The sequence below is a fragment of the Meles meles genome, chromosome 2 (assembly GCF_922984935.1).
Source record: "Meles meles chromosome 2, mMelMel3.1 paternal haplotype, whole genome shotgun sequence".
NCBI lineage: Eukaryota > Metazoa > Chordata > Mammalia > Carnivora > Mustelidae > Meles > Meles meles.
In genome coordinates, this window is record NC_060067.1 from 90,069,971 (window position 1) to 90,089,633 (window position 19,663).

Genomic DNA, 19,663 nt, shown 5'->3' on the forward strand with positions numbered 1-19,663 from the left:
GGAAGAGATAGTACAAGCTTAAACAAACATACACAAAAAAACCCAAGTTCATGTACTGAATGCTGAGAATGGGGTTGCTATTTTAATCGGGATAGCTGCAGAAAGAGGTTGTTCTGTAGAGGTGACATTTGAGTTAAATAAGTTCTCAGTGATGAGAAGGAGTAGCTATGATATCATCTGGAGAAAAGGAAGTGTTTCAAATAGAAGGAGCAAGATAGGATGAGCTTAACATGGTCTGGAGACAGAAATTGTGAAGAAGTAGGAAAGTGAACAGAAACTATGTCCATATGCTCAGGGATTGATTTTCAAAATAGGCAAGGGGGTTACAGAGTATAGGCCATTCAAGTTCTTTTAACAATATAAGTTCTTTTATAATACGACTTCACAACAGAACTCTTGGCTGACTTCATCATTTAAAACCTTGTGTTCTTTTAGTGGGCATTTACTAATTTCTCTTTTTGTCAGAAATGAAATTTGGCCTTTATTGATGTAGTCTGTCCTTTCCTGCATGGCTGCTTGGTAGTGGGAAAAGAGTGGTGTTTGGCTTCAGATAAACTTCAGTTCTAATGGACTTTGGGTAAATTAAGTAATCTATGTGAACTTCAGCTTCTCTATCTTAGTTTGGAAATAATTACTTTGTGTTAAGTTGAGAGAATCTAACACTGTTTTGGACAGGATAACTGTACAATTAGTTTCCTTTCCTTTTTTTGGCTTGCCAAAGGCTTCCCTTGAAATCACCCAGATTTGCCATGTCAGATTGCTGTTCTGAGATTGCTGATTGATTGCTTTGCCCTTGCTTTTCTCCACTATGCTGGAATTTCCACCATTCTTTTCTACTTTCACTATTATTTTATTATAATTTTAACATTGCAGTATCTGCCTTTTATTGGAGTTAATTCAAAGATATATAGCCTATCTCCACCCACATCTACATACCGTCACAAAATATATTTACTTCACAATCTCATATTTAGTAAGAAATCTTTGAAACACCCAAGGGAGTTTGGCTTCATGTTTTCAGGGGGGAAAAGTTTTTGAAGTTTGAAAAGATTGTACATTCTACTCTTTTTAAAAAAGAATCAGTTTGAATCAGCATATTAACCTGGATTATCTGTTTACATATAACCTGGTTTTCAACAAAATATTTGAATACACATCCCCCCCCCCCATCTTTATTGGGCATCTGTTGCTTTGTCTGACCAGCATCCTTCTATTTTTTGGAGAAATGCCCTTTCCTGATCCCATATTATTCAACAAAATATTTGAATACACATCTTTCCCCCCCATCTTTATTGGGCATCTGTTGCTTTGTCTGACCAGCATCCTTCTATTTTTTTGGAGAAATGCCCTTTCCTGATCCCATATTATTCTGGTGTTAATCGTAATAGCAGGCAGGGTATGACCAAGCCCTACTGATCATGGAAATCCCTCTCTCTCTCCTCATTGCCTGTTCACCCAGGCAGGGCTAAACAGAGTCACTTCATCAGTCTTGACATGTGAACTCTGGGAGAGAGTAGGTCTTTCCTTCTCTAAGAGTATGAACTCTAAGAACAAGGCAAATCTGGAACTGTTAGGGGCTATCTTGCTACCACATGGAGAGAATGTGTTTCAAAATGAAGTCAGACAGAGGCCAGTAAACTGAGAAATAAGGGGGAGAAGGTGAGCCCTTATATAGGAATAGTTTGCACGAGTTCTTGGACTTCCCAGTTGGCAAACCAGTACATTTGAACTGCTCTCTGAGTAAGTATCCAGAAGAATCCTGACTAAATACACTTCTACTAGATTGTAAAGATCCATGTCTTACTAACCTTACAGCATTTGCTGAATCTGGTAGTGTACCTTGTGAGTAAATGGATGAATGGTCTGTTACAGCACTTCTGGTGAAATAAATTAACAGGTGGATGAATAAATGAACAAATGGAATCTTACAATTTTATTTGCCATATAGTATGTCTGCCGTACAATTTGTCTCTATAGAAATTGGTTTTCTAGAAATTATTCTGGAAGAAAATAATGCAAAATGTTAGGATGGTTATCTCTGGGTGGTGGGATTCCGGGATTTTTTTTTCCTTTTCGAAGTTTCTTCTTTATGAATTTCCCAAATCATCCATAAGGCATATGAATAGCTTTTATCATCAGTAAAAGTAAAAATAAGAATGTGTTTTCCTTTTCTTGTTCTGACACTTATAACTATTTATTTAAAGAGATTTTGGCTTTCAACTACATTTTAATAAAGACATTTGTTTTGTTCTTTTTCAAGACTCAAACTGAAAACTACATAGTTAATATGTGGAAAGATTTTATGCATTGACAACTGCTGTGGTCTGAATGTTTGTGTTCCCCTGCAAATTCATATGTTGAAGTTCTAACCCCTAAAAGTGATCATGTTAGGAGGAAGGAGTCTTTGGAGGGGGAGGATGGAACCCTCACGAGTGGAATTAGTACTCTTATAAAAGAGATTTCATAGAGCTCCCTGACCCCTTCCACCATATGAAGATACCATAAGAAGTTGGTGACTCAGAGCCCTCACCCAATCATGCCAGGACCCTGATTTCAGTCTTCCAGCCTCCAGAGTGATGAGAAATAAATTTCTGTTGTTTTAAGCCACCCAGTCTGTGGTATTTTGGTTATAGCAGCCCAAACAGACTCAAAAAAAAAAATGATTGAACACTAATAAGTCACATGTAGTGTGTATTTCCCTTCCATATTTTTCTTCCATATTATAAGTTTAAAAACTAGATTATCAAGTTCATCTCTGGTTTCTACGAAATAGTTAAAAGAGCTTCCTTTTCTTTTTTATCATTTGCTATGACCAAATATCTATATATGATTTCGTATTATTAAGCTTTTTCTGTATGTTTAGAGGAATAAAAATTATTATCTTCAGCTTACAACAAAATGAGGGGTGAAGAAAAGCAGGGACCGTTTTGATTTACACTGCTTACAGATAGTTGTAACATGTGGGTAGTCCTGGACACAAAGAAAATTAGGCACATTCTTGGGTTCCACCCTAGACTTCCTGAATCAGAAACTCTGCAAAAGGGGCCCTACCATCTGTGTTTAAAAAACTCCTCCAGATGATTTTTGTACACACTAAAGTTAGAGAAGCTCTGATCTAAATTTATTGGAGAAAGAGATATACCTGGTCTTGTCTGTAGCTCTGGGATTTCCAGTCTGTTTTATGCAAAATGTGCTTGCAAATGTCATCCACTCCCCTTCACAGGGTGCACTGCTGAGGGCTTACTGATTTCTGGAGGGAAGTGGAGGTAGAAAAGGAATTACAGAGCTCCTAATATGTGCTAGACAGTGTGATTGGTGCCAGCAAGGTTGCGCTTCTGTACAATGATTTCCAACTTGCTCTTCACTGATTTTACAGAAGGAGAACTTTCAATTACAATCTAAACCTGAGCTATATCTCAACAGCATGGATTTTTATTGTTTTATTTTTTTAGCAGCATAGATTTTTAAAAGTTAATAGACACATGTTTAAGAGCACAGAAAAATTGAGTAGAAAATACAGAGTTCCTATATACCCTTCTTCCCCAACCCCACTACATACATGCAGCTTTCCCCACCATCAACATCCCCAATCAGTATGTTACATTTATTACGATTGAGGAACCAACATGGACACATCATTATCACCCAAGGTCCATAGTTTAGGGTTTACTGTCAGTGGTGCACATTCTGTGGGTTTGGCCAAATGTATAATGACATATATTTGCTATTAGTTATCATACAAAATAGTTTCACTGCCCTAAAAATCACCTGTGCTGCACCTGTTCATCCCTCCCTCTCCCATAGCCAGTGGCAACTAATCCTTCCACTGCCTCTGCAGTTTTGCCTTTTCCAGAATGTCATATAGTTGGAATTAAAAAGTATGTTGCCTTTTCAGATTGGCTTCTTTGACTTAGCAATATGCATTTAAGGTTCTTCCCTGTCTTTTTGTGGCTTGGTAACTCATTTTATCACTGAGTAATATTCCATTGTATGGATGTACCATAATTTCTCTATCCATTCACTTAGTGGACATCTTGGTTGCTTCCGAGTTTTGATAATTATGAAGAAAACTGCTGTAAGCATTCACATGAAGATTTTTGTGTGGACATCCATTTTTCAACTCATTTGGATAAATACCAAAGCACACAATTGCTGGATCATATGGTAAGAATATGTTCAGGATTATAAGAAACCTGTCAGACTGTATTCCAGATACAGTCTGGAAATGGCTGTACCATTTTGCATTCCAACCAACAATGAATGAAAGATCTTGTTGCTCTACATCTGTACCATTTGCTGTTGTCAGTGTTTGGTATTTTGACCATTCTAATCAGTGTATGGTGTTATCTTGTTATTTTAATTTGTGATTCCTTAATGGCATATGATATTAACATATGTTGAGGAAATATATATGCTTATTTGTCATTTACAAATCTTTGAAGAGGAGTCCAGATCATTTCCCTTTTTAAACCGAGTTGTATATTTTCTTATTCTTGAGTTTTAAGAGTTCTTTCTAAAAAAATTTTTTAAAGAATTCTTTGTATATTTTGGGTTGTTGGGTTTGGCCAGCAAATCCCGAGATGGCAAATGAAAAGCTTACTCCACACACCTTAGAAGAAAGGAGAGGGCATGACATTGGGTGAAAGGTCCCAAGCCAGCTCTGCCTCCACTTTTATTGTGAACGTGATCAGTACATCAAGGAAATAAAACAAGAAGTTTGAAGCTTTAATAATCAAGACAGTAACATAAGTAGTATCCTGTGATTAGAACAAGCTATACTCGTGTCACGTGTGCAGGCAGAGAGTACATGACCACCAAAGATAAATGTTTTTTGTAAGCGTTTACTCCCTGCATGAGTGCATTGACCCATGACAAGGATCCAGCTGTTTTCAGCCCAGAAACCTCAAAAGAGGCCCAGTTTTCCAGACACTCCTTCTTTGCTTTTCAATTAGTATCACCCAGAGAGGCATATATTTATTAAATCTTATCTAGCCAGGCCTTATGAATTTCCACATTGGATGATAAATATGTGTTTTGCACTGTTTTCTCTTAGTCTGTGGCTTGTCTTCTCATTCTGTTGACAATGTCTTTCACGTAACAGAAGTTTTTGGGTTTTCTTTAAGATTTTATTTTATTATTTCATAGACAGAAATCACAAGTAGGCAGAAAGGCAGGCGGGGGGAGGGGAGGAAGCAGGCTCCCGGCCAGCAGAGAGCCTGATGCAGGGCTCAATCCCAGGACCCTGAAATCATGACCTAAGCCAAAGGCAGAGGCTTAACCCACTGAGTCACCAAGATGCCCCCACATAACAGAAGTTTTAATGAAGTCTAACTTGTCAGTGTTTCTTTTTTGGATTATGTCTATGGCATTGTATCTAAAGAGTCATCATCTCTAAACCCAAGGTCATCTAGATTATCTCACGTGTTCTTAAGTGTTGTCTACTTTTTCCATTAGAGCCCTTAACATATTAATTATAGTTATTTTAAATTCCTGGTCTAATCATTCCAGCGTTCTTGCCATATCTGAGACTGGTTCTGATGTTTGCTTTGTCTCTTCACACTATATTTTTTGTCTGTTAGTATGCCGTGTAACTTATTGTTGAAAACCATACATCATGTACTGGATTAAAGGAACTGGAATACATAGCCCCTTAATGTTTGGTGGCATGGGGAAGGGGAAGCATTCTATAGTCCTATGATTTGGTTTCAGTCTTTTAGGGAGCCTGGGTCCCCAGGCTGTGACATTTTACAAGTGGTTCTCAGTTTCCCACCCCACATCTTTAGGTAAGAAAGGAAAACTAGTTGGGAATAGAGTTGGGTCCTCCTTTTCCCCCAGATTTGGTGGGCTCTGGTAAAACCCCAGTCTCCTGGGCTCTAGTGACATAGTTTCTCTTGAGGGCAGGCCTTATTAAGAATAACAGAATGTTCTGGCCCTATGTCAAAATGGCTACTGTTCCCCTCCCCTTGCCAGAAGCATGAGAAGACTTTTTCCCCCCCAATTTTCACTATGAGAGCCTGGTAGGGCTTCTGGAGGTAAAACACACAAAAGAGTGGGAGTCATCCTAGAGTGACCCCCAACTGGAGTTTTTAGCTCTCAAATTTATCTGCATTGAACTCCAGCAATTAGTTCATTACAGCTTAGGTGTTCAACCACAGAGGTTCCTGAAGAGGTTTCTGTATGTGAATTTCTGTTCTGGTAAGTTGTGGTTCTCCATATCTGCCTGTCTGTCTCTCCAGGTTTTGTGGCAGTGGTTTGTTCTGTGACCTCACTTCTGTGACAGATCTAAGAAAAGTTGTCATATTTAGTTTGTTCAGCTTTTTTCTTCTCATGTGGACAGGAATGACCATTTCCAAGATGACTGTGTGCTAGTCCAGAAACTGGAAGTCACATGAAGTAAAAATTTTAAAAAATTCTTTTATTTAACAAAGATGCATATAACACTGTGCCAGGTCTTGATTTAAGCACTTATAAATACTAATCCTGATAACTATCCTATGAGGTAGGTTAAATTATTATCTCTGTTTCACAGATGGAGAAACCCAAGACACAGAGAGATTAAGTGATTTGCTTAGGGTGACACAGCTAGTAAATCATAAAACCAGGACTCATTTGCAGGCAGTCTGTCTCAAGAGACTATTTATAAACACTACCCATGCTGCTGCTTATAAATGGGAATCCATTTCTGTGCCAAGTATATGATCTTCACCCTAACACCAAGTCAAATTATTTTCTTTCCCTGTGAGGATCTTAACTTTCCTCTTTCAATTATATTGACAGCTACACTTGACCCTTGAATAACATGGGTTTGAACTGTATGGGTCCACTTTTATGTGATTTTTTTTTTCTGATAAATATAATATAGTACTATAAATGTGTTTTCCTATCTCTAACTTATTTTGTTGTCAGAATACAGTATATCATGCACATAACATATAAACTATATTTAATTGATGATATTATCAGTGAGGTTTCTGGTTATCAGTAAGCTGTTAGTAGTTAAGGGGGCGCCTGGGTAACTCAGTCAGTTGGGCATCTACCTTCGGCTCCAGTCATGATCTAGGGTTCCTGGGATGGAGCCCTGCATTGGGCTTCCTGCTCAGCAGGGAGCCTGCTTCTCCCTCTCCCCACCCCAACCCCACTCGTGCTCTCTCTCTCTTGCGCTCTCTCTCTCAAATAAATGGGTAAAGTTTAAAAAAAAAAAAAGGAAGCTATTAGTAGTTAAGTTTTGTGGGGGAGTCAAAAGTTACACTCAGATTTTTAACATGGGGGGGGGTCAGTGCCCCTAACCCCTGCACTGTTCAAAGGTTAACCTACTTAGAGAAGAAAGCTACTATTAAATTACCCAAACTCAGTTTCTTGTACTTAGACTCGACATGCAATTAGATGTATAACCATGAAGTGGGCTCATTAATGCAAAGAGACATGATGAGAGGCAACTATAATCCCAAACCTTGCATACAGACAGAAGTAAGATTGTAATTTAGCTTTTATTAATAAGCAATAGGAGAACTTCTATGTGCAAAAGTGGTGTTGTTTCTTGATGGAGAGACTCTTACAGAATATGTCACTTGTACAACCTTTAGCCCTAAACCCCCATGGATGCTATCCCTATATCATTGATCAACTCCTTATTCAAATTAATGACTTAAGGGGAAAAATTTCTACTTTACTCTTGTTCTCACTTTACCTCTTCCTAAAGTTGCCCAGGAAGGAAGGCTTAGATTGTTTCAGAAGCAGCAGTGTCAGCAGGAGTGGGAGAATACCAGACGATGGTGACATCAAGAGGTAATAGCCGACAGCCAAAGCGAGAAGGTGGTTTCATGTTGGCATGTCTCTTTAACAAGCAATAAAGTAGGGCTGCCTGGGTGACTCACTCCGTTAAATGTCCTACTTGTCCTACAAGGTCATCATCTCCTGTTCGGCAGGTAGTCTGTTTTTCCCTCTTCCTCTGCCCCTCACCCATCTGGTACTCTTTCTCTCTCCCTCTCTCTCAAATAAATAAATAAAATCTTAAAAATATAGCAATGAAGTATTATTTTGAAATAGTACTTCAATGATAGGCAGCCTCAAAGATGGCCCCCAGTGATCCCCACCTCCTGGTATTCAGGGCCTGTGTAGTTCTCTCCCTGTAAGTGACTTGCCTCAAATCATTAGACTCCCTCAACATTGAGAGGGTGATACTTTTGTGATTAGATTACAAGAGAATGTAACTTTCATCTCCCTAGCGGTTTTACTCCTTTGTTGGCTGTGATGATGCATGTTTCTGTCTTGGAGGGTGGGGCCCCACATGGCAAGGAAGTAAGGATGTCCTCCAACCAACAGCCATATAGGTATTGAGGCCCACAATCCACAGCCCAAATGGAGTTAAATACTTCCAGTGATCATGTAAGTGAGCTTGGAAAAAGATCCTTCCCACGTTGAGCTTTCAGATAAGACCCCAGCTCTGGCTTCCATCTCCATAGTGGCCTTAAGCAGACCCAACTGAGCTGTGCCTGGATTCCTGACTCAGAAACTAGGATAAATAAACATTTATTGTTTAAGCTGCTAAGTAGCAATAGACAGCTAATGCAATTTCTAGCACAAACTCTTAGGTGAGCATTACTTCTGGATTTCATATTTCCACTGACCTATTCTCAACTTGTTGATAGTGCAAAGAAAATCTATATTTGACATTTTTTACATCTTCTGAGTTTATCAAAATGTTGCTAAAATATTTTTTGAAGGAATTTGTGGCACATAAATGCTAATTCTTTATCACTGAAGTGTGCTTTCTTTAGTGACCAGGAAATTTTTTGATGATCTTTAAGAGGTTAACTGAAAGGAAATCATGGTTTGTATCTCAAGAATCTTGCTATAGTTAAGTATTACTAGATTAGAACTGTAATTTTTATCTCTGGCAATATAAAATATATAGGAAAATGATTTCCAATGTTCAGATAGAAAAGTGTTGTCTGACTTTGCTGTTACTTAAAACAAAAACTGAGCCTGAATGTGTAGTTTGTTGAGAGTCAATGACAAGAAATAATCCACTCAGTGATGGATTTTTTAAATCTGATCCAATAATGTTATCTGAAAAGGTGAATTCATGTTGGAATCTCTGTGATGAGTACATATCTATAAAAAGAAATACCAGTATCTGTTTATAAACAGGAACTGGAAAGGAAAGCTGAAATGTGTGTTATGTCTGATGGTGGCATTTTTCTTTAATTTTCATTTCTGATACTGCTGATAAAAATCAGATTGTATAGCAAATAAGAACCTGAAAGAATTCAGTCATTTATATACATATTTTTTGTGAATATGCTATGTGCCAGGCTCTATTCCAAGTGCTGGAATCATGTAGTGAAAAAAATAGACAAAGTCCCTTGGAGCTTTTGCTATAGAGACAAGTGGACAGTAAAATCATCAACAAACAAGCAAATGAATAATGCTTGATAATAGCCAAGCGATACAAAGAACAGTAAAACCAGTTTGGGGTGAGAGAGAGTGGAAGATAACGTAATCAGGAAGGAGCATCTCTAATGAGTAGGCATTCAAGGAAATCTGGAAATGTGAGGAATGAATTAGTAAGTGGACTTTGGTATTCCAAATAACCAAATAGGCTGTAAGAGGGGCTGCTGGAAACAAGTAAATGATTTCTTTGAGGTTCTGGGGCATGTACCATAACACAGCTGGACATAGTTTTATGAAAGGGAATTTTAAAAGCCTAGGCTCCAGAGCCAACCTCCTGGCTTAAATTCCAACTCTGTAACTTATTAGCTGGGTGACCTTGGGCAAGTTATAAACCTCTGTTAAAAAAAAAATGAGATTAATAATCACACCTTCATAAAGTGGTCATGAGGATGAGGGTTAAACAATGTGTGAAAAGTACTTAGAACAGGCCTCAGCCCGTATTTAGCAATAATAAACATTAGCTACTTTTTAAAAAAAGATTTTATTTATTTGACAGAAAGAGACTCAGCGAGAGAGGGGAACACAAGCAGGGGGAGTAGGAGAGGGAGAAGCAGGCTTCCCACTGAGCAGGAAGCCCAATGCAGGGCTCCATGTGGGGCTTGATCCCAGGACCTTGGGATCATGACCTGAGCTGAGGGTAAATGTTTAACAACTGAGCCACCCAGGGACCCCACATAAGCTACTATTCTTAATAAGTTTCCTCTATTACAATATTTGTTTGTCATTAAATAAGGTCAACACATATCGCTCTCTGGAGGTATAACGCTCTGCCTTTTATAAGGTGAGGGATCTAGCCTTCAAATATGCAAGCCCAATTTCCTAATAGCTTTTCTGGCCTCTAGGAGAGTTTTAGCACAGGAACCCAGAACCAGCTTCCCAGACACATTTGGTATACATTGTTAAAAGAAAGGTATAAAGAAGTATGTGTCAAGGATTCTTAGAAATCATCTAAGAAAGTCACACATTTTCTAAAATGTAATTTTTATATTGTTTCAGGGCATCAGGCAGCCTTGGGTTTAGATCCTGGCTTGGGAAACAGTGGTGTGTTGGACACATCGTCCTACCTCTCTAAACTGGAGTTGTTATAGCTGCCACTCTTAACAGCATTTATTATGTGCCAGATACTTTTCTAAGATGTTTACATACATTAGCTCATTTAATCTTCACAATCCCTCTATAAGTAGTTACTATTATCCCCATTTTACAAATGAGCAAATTGAGGCAGAGATCAATTGAGTTTCTCAAGGTGACATAGCCATTTCAGTGACAGAGTCAGGATTTGAATAGATTCTGTGTGGCTCCAAGTCTGTGTGCTTAAAACCCTTAAACTCTCCTGCCTCCATAAGAGGTTATGTGTAAGCACTCATCACGGTGCAAGACAGTAAGTGCTCAATAAATATTTGTTGAATGATTAATTGTGCAAAGTCATAGTAAATAGACTATCTGCATACTTTATTATGGCTGAATAATTCAATTATTTTTCACATTTTTAGGTAATCTTGTATTTGTTACATCAACTTTGCAAACTCATTATAGTCTAATAACCCCATTGGATTACCTGGCAAAATTTGTTTGTACTGAGCCCATGCTGGCTCCTGATGGTCACCTCTTATGTTTCTAAATGCCCACAGACCATCTGTTTGAGAATCTATTTTAGAATTGTGCTTGCAATCAGTGTCAAGCCCATCATTTACATATTTGCCTTCTTTGCATTTTTGGAACTTGGGGAATTTCTAATTCTCTTCAAGATGAAAATCTAGTTTACATTACTGGCATACTTCATTAGTGATGGAGACCATTAGAAATTTTCTGCATAGTTTCAATTTTTTGTTAAAGTAATGGAATGACTGCATTATACTAGAAAAGCATTTGAATCACACAACTAGCAAATCACTTCTATTTCAAACCCATAACTGTATCAGATTGTGCGGCTGATCCAGCATAAAATTAGATTACTCATCTGTTAGAGGAAATTTTCCAACAGGAAAATTTAGGTAGGATATGAGTCATATAATCTGACATTCTTCTGCTATCTAAATAAATCCTATTTCTTTTAACTAAACCATATGTTTTAAAGGAGTAAAGAAAAAATAAAAATGTAAAATTTTTGTACATAGAACCTCTTGACCAATTAGGTACTGTATACATTTGAATTTCCGAGTTACAGTTGGACCTTGAAAATAGGTCATTTTCTTTGCAGCAAAACTTTCCAACTGCATTTCTTTCTTAATAAAAGGTTTCTGGTTACTTAAAATATAGCAAAGAAATTGAGTTACATATACCTTTATTTTCTCTTAAATGATATTGTCTAAAAGCAAAAGCTAGTAGTAAAATTTCTGAAATACTGAAATGGCTAGTGCATGGGTCTCCCTTCTTAAATTTTCTAAAAGTCAGTGGCATTGTTAGGAGATGAGAATTAAACTTCAAAACTTAAGTTGGTCAAATTGTATTTTATTTCTACAATCTACACTTAAAATGGTAGTAATAAGTTGCTGCCATGGGGAAGTTTTGGTACAACAGTTGGAATCAGGACACCGCTGACATGGGTTTGGCCTTAGTCATGGAACCCAAGGTTGCACCCCACCCCTGTTCTTTCCTCCTCTAGTTTGGTCTGCTGAGAGCTGAGGATGAGTTGTAGTACAACTACAAAGAAAGGATGGGGGTGGTAAGAGAGGGAAAACAGGACAGAGCAGACTTTGGTGGATCTCAGAGGAACACTAATCTGTTAGTTGAGAATTGAAAGTCCATGTGAGTGGGTGTATATGCATGCATTCTGTGTGTGTTTGTGCATTTAGAGTGATTATACTCCTTATTGTTAAAACCAATGAAGATTGAGTGTCTTGCTTGATTTTTCTGCATCATTTGATATCATTTTTTCTTCTTGAGATGCTTTTTTTCCTGTGACTTTAGTGACCTTCTTGAAATACTTTTCCCCCCCTCTTGACTTCCATGAATTTTAATTCTCCTGATTCTTCTACCTTATATGACTAGTCCTTTTTAGTCCCTTTTGGGGATTCCTCTTCTTCAGTTCATCTCTCAAGTGTCAGTGTGTCTTTGAATTCTGCAGAAAATTTCTCCCTTTTTACACTCTCTCTGGTTTTCCACTTCCCTGGTTTCAGTTACCAGCTGTGTGCTAATAGTATACTCCCAAAGGTACTGTGGGATTTCAGACCTAAATCCAGACCTCTTCTGGATTTCTTCTGGATTTCTCTCGATGTTCTGTGGACATTTCAAATTCACTGTGTCCACAACTGATCTCATTACCTCTCTTCCCAAACTTGTTTTTCCTTATATTCTCTCTAGTGAATGGCAGTACCTCTGTAGCCAGTACATCAGGGTGTCATTCTTGATTCCTTCCTTAGCACACCCATCCCATCTCATAACTCACCAAGTCCAACTGAGGCTACCTGCGAAACACCTTATCTGTTTGTTTTCTCCAGACCCATTGTCATGAGCATAATTCAAGTCACTATTGTCTTTTCTCTAAAGTATTGTTTTGGCCACCGACTTAGCCTGCCAGTCTTTAAACTTGCCTTCTTCCACTTCACTTTCCACATTATGTGTGATGCTTCTAAAATACAAATCCACCATGCTGCCTAACTTACAGCCCTTCTGTGACTTCACATTACTTTAAGGTAAATTCCAAACTCTACCCCATGGTTTACAATACCTTCTCTAATTTAGTCTCTATTTTCCCAGTTCTATCTTTAACACTTTTTTTTTTTAAATCTAATCTTCCAACTTCATTGCATTATTTTCAATTACTCAAAGGCACCAAGTTCTCGCTCACCTCCAAGCATTTGCATTGGGATTCTCTCTGCCTGAAATACTTTTTTCCACCTTTTCTATCTGGCCAACTCCTAACCATTCTTCATGTTTCAGCAAGAAATCTTTCCTGAGGGACTCCTAGGTGGCTCAGTCGGTTAAGCTTCTTCCTTCAGCTCAGGCCATGATCCCAAGGTACTGGGATCGAGTCCCACATTGGGCTCCTTGCTCAGTGGGGAGGCTGCTTCTCCCTCTTTCTCTCTCTCCCTTTGTCTCTGACAAATAAATAAAATATTTTTTTAAAAAGAAGTCTTTCCTGAAACCCCAGACTGGTTGGAGTCCCCACTCTGTGCTTCTAGAACATTTATGGCATGAATTTAAAGTGGTCTGTTTTCCTGGCTGTGTCTCTCCTGAAGCTCCAGGAGGAGAATGTGTTTCAATTTTTTATCCACCGCACCTGGGCCTGAAACATGGCAGATACTTAGTAAATATTGAATAAATGAGAGAAAAGCAAGACCAGGATGAAAATGGAAGCATATGTACCTGGCACCACAAGCCTATATTGTACTACAGAGCAAGAGTAATCTTCCCAGTCACATTTGCATTCCTACTGCATTCCAGGCACCGTTCAAAGCAATTTCCAAACATATACTTTTCCCAACAACCCTAAGTAGATGAGGATTTTGGTGCCTAGACAGATAAGGCAACTTGATGAAGGTAAGGCATTTATTAATTTGATACTTTCTTCTTTTTGGTAGGGGAGCTGTGAGTGCTCACTATGTCTAATAAAATACATTACTAATCATATTTTGCATAAAAATACCACTAAGATGATGATGATAGACTTCAGGTTTGAGGCTTCAGGTTCTCTAAAACAAGTTTTAAAAATCCTTAAATTAGAAAATATCATTTCTTAAAAATAACCATGCATCCTTTTTATGAGAAACTGTTAAGTGAAATTATTTTTCAAAACCTTTGCCAACATTATATAAATAATGTAAAATTTCAATGAAACTACCCTCCTTTATTCAAAATAGTTTCAAAGCCTTCTCAGGAAGGACAGATGGTGTTTTCATCATCTACAATAATATGAAGGATACTATAAAGTCATTTGAGGTGAGGCCAAGTACCAAGTCTCATAGATCCAGGCCATTACTTTAAGATGCATGAAGAAATTTGTTCAGAATTGGGAATCTTTACAGAATCCCAAAAAACTTGCAACATATTTAGCCATCCAAATTGTCTCTCACAAGCTGCTCAGTGCATTTCTATTTTTCTGTAAAAGATTAGTCAATATTTTGGTAATCAGATTTTGAGCAGGCAGTTTGAAGCTCTGATTTTCACAGGGAAGGTGATCAGGATATATGTTGATGGCATGCTTTTAAATGGCAACACTTGCAGCTTCATCCTGAAGGAACTATAAGCCAGTTGATTAACTTTGTGTAAAAATTAATCCATGGCAATAAGCACTAGCAGGAGTTATATGGAAATTAAACCAGTGCATGTATTTAGAGTAGTGGGTTCCCCCCCAACCCCGACTTTTGTGGAGATGCTCTGTGTGCCATAGACAAAAAGCAGGGAGAGATATGAGGTCTGTCTAGCAATTTGTGCCAGGGGCAGCCTCCAGCTTCTGGCTTATGTCTACCTAAAGTCTTAGAAAGCAGCCTTGTCACCCTGTGGCTGCTCCCTGCAGCTATGATGTCTATTTTGGCTCAAGACTTGTGACACAAGCTAATAAGCTTTATTCTGTCCCAAAGCACAAAGCTAACCATCCTTTTTGATTAGCCCAAGATCTGTAAAAACCCTGTGCTCAGAAGCATGTGGTTGTGTTGGGTTCTTAAGAGCTTTCTGCGGAGCCCAGGAGAGAAACAGGGGTGCTGGGGGATGCATTCTTCCCTACCCCCTCACTGGGGGTGTCACATTACTGGGGAAGAAATAAGGGAACAGCTGGAGCGAGGCAGGGCCCTTGGCAGCAGAGCATGGTGTCAGAACCCAATTTGGCAAAGCAGAAAGTTGTCAGTAGTTACATTGGAGTGCCAGGTCCTTTCCAGCTGCCAAGAGAGAGTAGCTAGGGGTGGGTGGATAGAACAAAGAGGCAAAGGGAACCACACAAGCCCATTTCCAAGGAGGGGTGGGAAATAAGCATTGGAGAAGCTGCCCTCAGAGATGCGACATGCTAGGGGCTACTCTGTGTGGGAGAGGGAGGCAATGGTCACAATCTGTATCAAGTGAATTACAAGTAAGGTAAGTTCGAGGAACTGTGTACCTCACACTCAGTGATAAACTTCTAATGAAGCCAAGGTAGGCTTTGTTCATAGGTGCACTCTGACTCCACGTAGGAGGTTTAGGAACTAGCACAGGGCTCCTAGTATCTCTATATCCACACAGTCTTGGCACAAAAAGAGCAACCCATTAGAACTGCAAGACTCTTGTGTGACTTCTGAGCCAGAAAAGGGCTCCTCGAGTTTCAGAGAAACATGTTGGTAGAACTCCAGGGATCCACTGGGTTTGCCAAAGCAGATGAAGTAGTCCCATTTTCCACATATGATCACTTGAAAATATGTCTAAATATGAATGAGTGATTTCCTGGTAGGAGAAATGAAATATTAGTGTTTAGTATATTGACTCGTTAACTTTAGTTACTTCTTACAGACCCTCCATGTAGAACTGCCGATAAGTGTCACATCTCTGCAGGCATCTTCCTCATTGCTTTTTCCCCCAGTGCTCCTTGGTAATGGGCACTGTTTGAGCCTTTTGCCTTTTTGTTCTACCCACCCACTTGCAATCTTTTTTTTTTTTTTTAACTTTTTGTTTGGCAGCCCAATAACAAGCAGTGGGTCCAAAGGAAACCAACTACAAAGCCTTGAAATAAATGCTTATCTCAGTATTATTTTACTAATCCCACCTCATTCGGTTTGTCCACATCACTGTGATAATACAATATTAAATTATATAATTCTTTTCCATATTCTGCCCTGTAATTGTTATCTATTTCTTTGATCTCTCAGTTTAGTCTGTTCTTAAGCAGAAAATAAAAATTCCTTAAAGATGGGAATGCATCTTTTATCATTTGGTATGCTGTCTAATGCATAAAGGATAAACTGTGGGCAATACAGTTACAGAGTTAATACCAAGTGTTTTTATTTCTTCACTCAGTGCCTGAGACAGAGCATGTATGATTAGACTTTTAAATCTTCTTTTTTAAGATTTTATTCATTTATTTGACAGAGAGAGATCACAAGTAGGCAGAGAGAGTGAGAGGGAGGCAGGCTCCCTGCTGAGCAGAGAGCCCGATGCAGGACTCAATCCCAGGACCCTGGGATCATGACCTGAGCCGAAGGCAGCAGCTTAACCCACTGAGCCACCCAGGCACCCCACAATTAGACTTTTAAAAACCTTTTGTGATTTATGAGATGATCTCTATGTGGTTTTGATTGTGAATCTATCCTGAACAAGTTGTTTGACCTCTGTCAACATAGTTTTATTAACATACTTTCCAGATCTATATTTTTGTGATATAACAATAAAACCAACCCACCCCCAGATCACTATTTTATGGGTTTTTTTTCCTAAAATCTTCTGGAAAAACAAAATATATTTGAATGAACAACATTGATGTCACTAAATTTGAAAAGAACTCCAAATGACTTTTTGGATGTAGAGTATGTATGATCATCTTTAAAAACAATTCAGGAAGCTCTGCTTATGTCTCTTCACATTGGTGGAATTGAATTTGTGCACTTTGCAGAAAGCACTTTGTTCTAAATTGAAGACTGTAGTTGGGGTCAAATTAGATTATGTATGTGAAAGTGCCCTGTTAATTGGTCTATAAATATATGTCATTAGTATGAGTAATGATGAAAGTCATCATGGAACAGCCAAAATAAATTTAGGCAGTGAAGAACTGGGTATGGTTGACCCTTGTGAGATGACTAGACACACACACACACACCCCTAGAAGTACCTGAACAATTGCAAACAAGTTTGAGGTGGGAGGAGGAGGTGGTTGGGATATAAAAAAATAAGCAGTCTAGTATCTTTTTAAGGATTTTTTTTATCATAATCCCTCTAAAAGCATTTTGGAAAAAAACTGTATTTCTGCTAAATTATTTTAAATTGACATTTAAAAAATTTTAATCATAAATTTAAATAGCAGCCAAAGATGTTGTTTATAGCATACTGCAAATATCTATATTTTAAAATAAAGCTATGGTATCACCCTTCAATAGAAATGTAAGATCCACAGTGATTTGAACCCATCAACATCCATTTAAAACATTAATAAACTCCTCTTTAACAGTAATTTCATGGTTTTTTTTTCCTCTTTCAACTTCCTATTTTACTTCTCTATAGGCTTTTCTCCTACTCTAATAAGCTTTTATGCTGAAAATCTTTTATTGGCGATTTTATCATGCTTCTTCCCATCAAATATGTATCCCATGACCATATATATGTAAAACAGTTTGTTTTGGATTGCTTATCATTATAAACACAAGTAACATTGGATTAGAACAGCATAAATTATGAATTTTGATAAACAATTATTACGTGATTATTAGTTGGCAGAAATATTCCAGACAATACACAGAGGAGGCATAGAGCAAATTTATGGGGAAGTCTCATAGCTAAGAGCCAGCAGAAGAGCATACAGGTTCTCTCAATATCGAGCAATGAGAGGTGTTTAGGCCTAGGACTTCACCCAAGGCATTGGAAAGGGGCAGAGAGCCCTTATCTGACTATGTAACAATAGGGGCTTCCCAGGGGTAGGATGACTCTCATAAAAAAGTGAAGAAGTTGGAACCAAGGCTGGCATCAGCTAGAAGCCTCACCATTGTCATTTTTTGAGTTGGTTCATTGCTGGGCTGCCTGATGGGGTAAGGAGAGAGAGCCACGGAACCCAGTCAGCAGACAAAGGGTTTTTGTTCCTTGTCACCTATAAAGGAAAGGTCTTTGGAAATAGATCTCTTAATGAGATGGTTGGGGAGGATGTATTATGGTGCCTTGATTAAAGAAATCATTTAAAGGATTATTTCTGAATTTGGCAATGTGTAATATTAAGATTGGAAATAGGTAGGAGATAAGTCTAGCTTAAAATGGGAGGAAATTTGGAAAGAGGAGTATGAAGAGACCCTTGACATATTACCAAGTGAAAGAACCCAATTTGAAAAGGCTACATGCTGTATTATTGGCAAAACTGCGAAGCCAGTAAAAAGATCAGTGACTGCCAGGGATTCTTGGGGAGGGAGACAAGAACAGGCAGAGCAGGGGATTTTTAGGGCAATGAAACTACTTACCATCATAATGGTGGATACATGTCCTTACACATTTGTTAAAACCCGCAGAATGTACACCACTAAGAGTGAACTCTGATGTCAACTATGGACTTTGGGTGATAATGATGTAGGTCAATGTAGGTTCATCAACTATAACAAATGTAACACTCTGGTGAAAGAGGTTGATAGTTGGGGAGGCTGTGTGTATGTTGGGACAGAGGGCATCTGGAAACTCTGTGCTCTCTACCTAATTTTGTTGTATATCTAAAATTCATCTAAAAAAGTCCAATAAAAAAGAGACCTCTGATGACTGGCAGATGATTTTAGGAAAAAGTACATGGAAGTTGAAGATTTGGACAAAGCCATAAAACTAACCATGCTTATAAGCTCCTTAGAAAGTCTTCATATACCTTCAGTTGAATCTGAAACCTAGTTTGAAGACCTCTGGCCTAAGGTTATGGGAGAGTGAATAGAAAAGAAAAAGAAAAATGTAGGAAAAATGAGTTATTCATTGGGAAAAAATGGTTTTGGGGAAACAAGGCAGTCATATGGAAAAAATAAGGACAAATCTCTGCCTTACACCTCATCAAAAATTAAATTCTGAATGTATCAAAAAGTTGAACATTAAAAAAATCCCTATAAATTTAATAGTAGAAACATGATCTGGAGAAGGACAGATGTGATTAGCGAGATAGGCATTGAAATATACAGCTAGTTTGTGTAATTACAAGAGGGTCTACAGATCAGCACCATCATTGGTGTGTAATATCCTGACTTGTGAAATAATGATAAGAATAATAGTTAACTTTTGTTGAGCATCTACAATGTTCTGGGCAGTGTTCTAAGCTCATTCATTAATCCATTTAATATTCACAACAACCCAGTGTCAAGGCCTCCATTTTTCAGATAAGGCAGTTGAGTCAGAGAAGATTGAAGTCACATGCTAGTTGGGATGGAAGCCAAGATTTACTAATTCAAACAGCATGCCTTTTACAGCCCAGGGACTTACTTTTTTTTTTAAATGTTAGATATACAGATAAGTAAGTATTAAATTTTACAAGTTGTATCTATAGTGCTAAGCTTAAACAATTTATGCATTTACTTTCCTTTAGAAAAGCTTTAGACTTTTTCATTTAATAGTTCACAGAAAAAAACATAGAATTATTTTATCC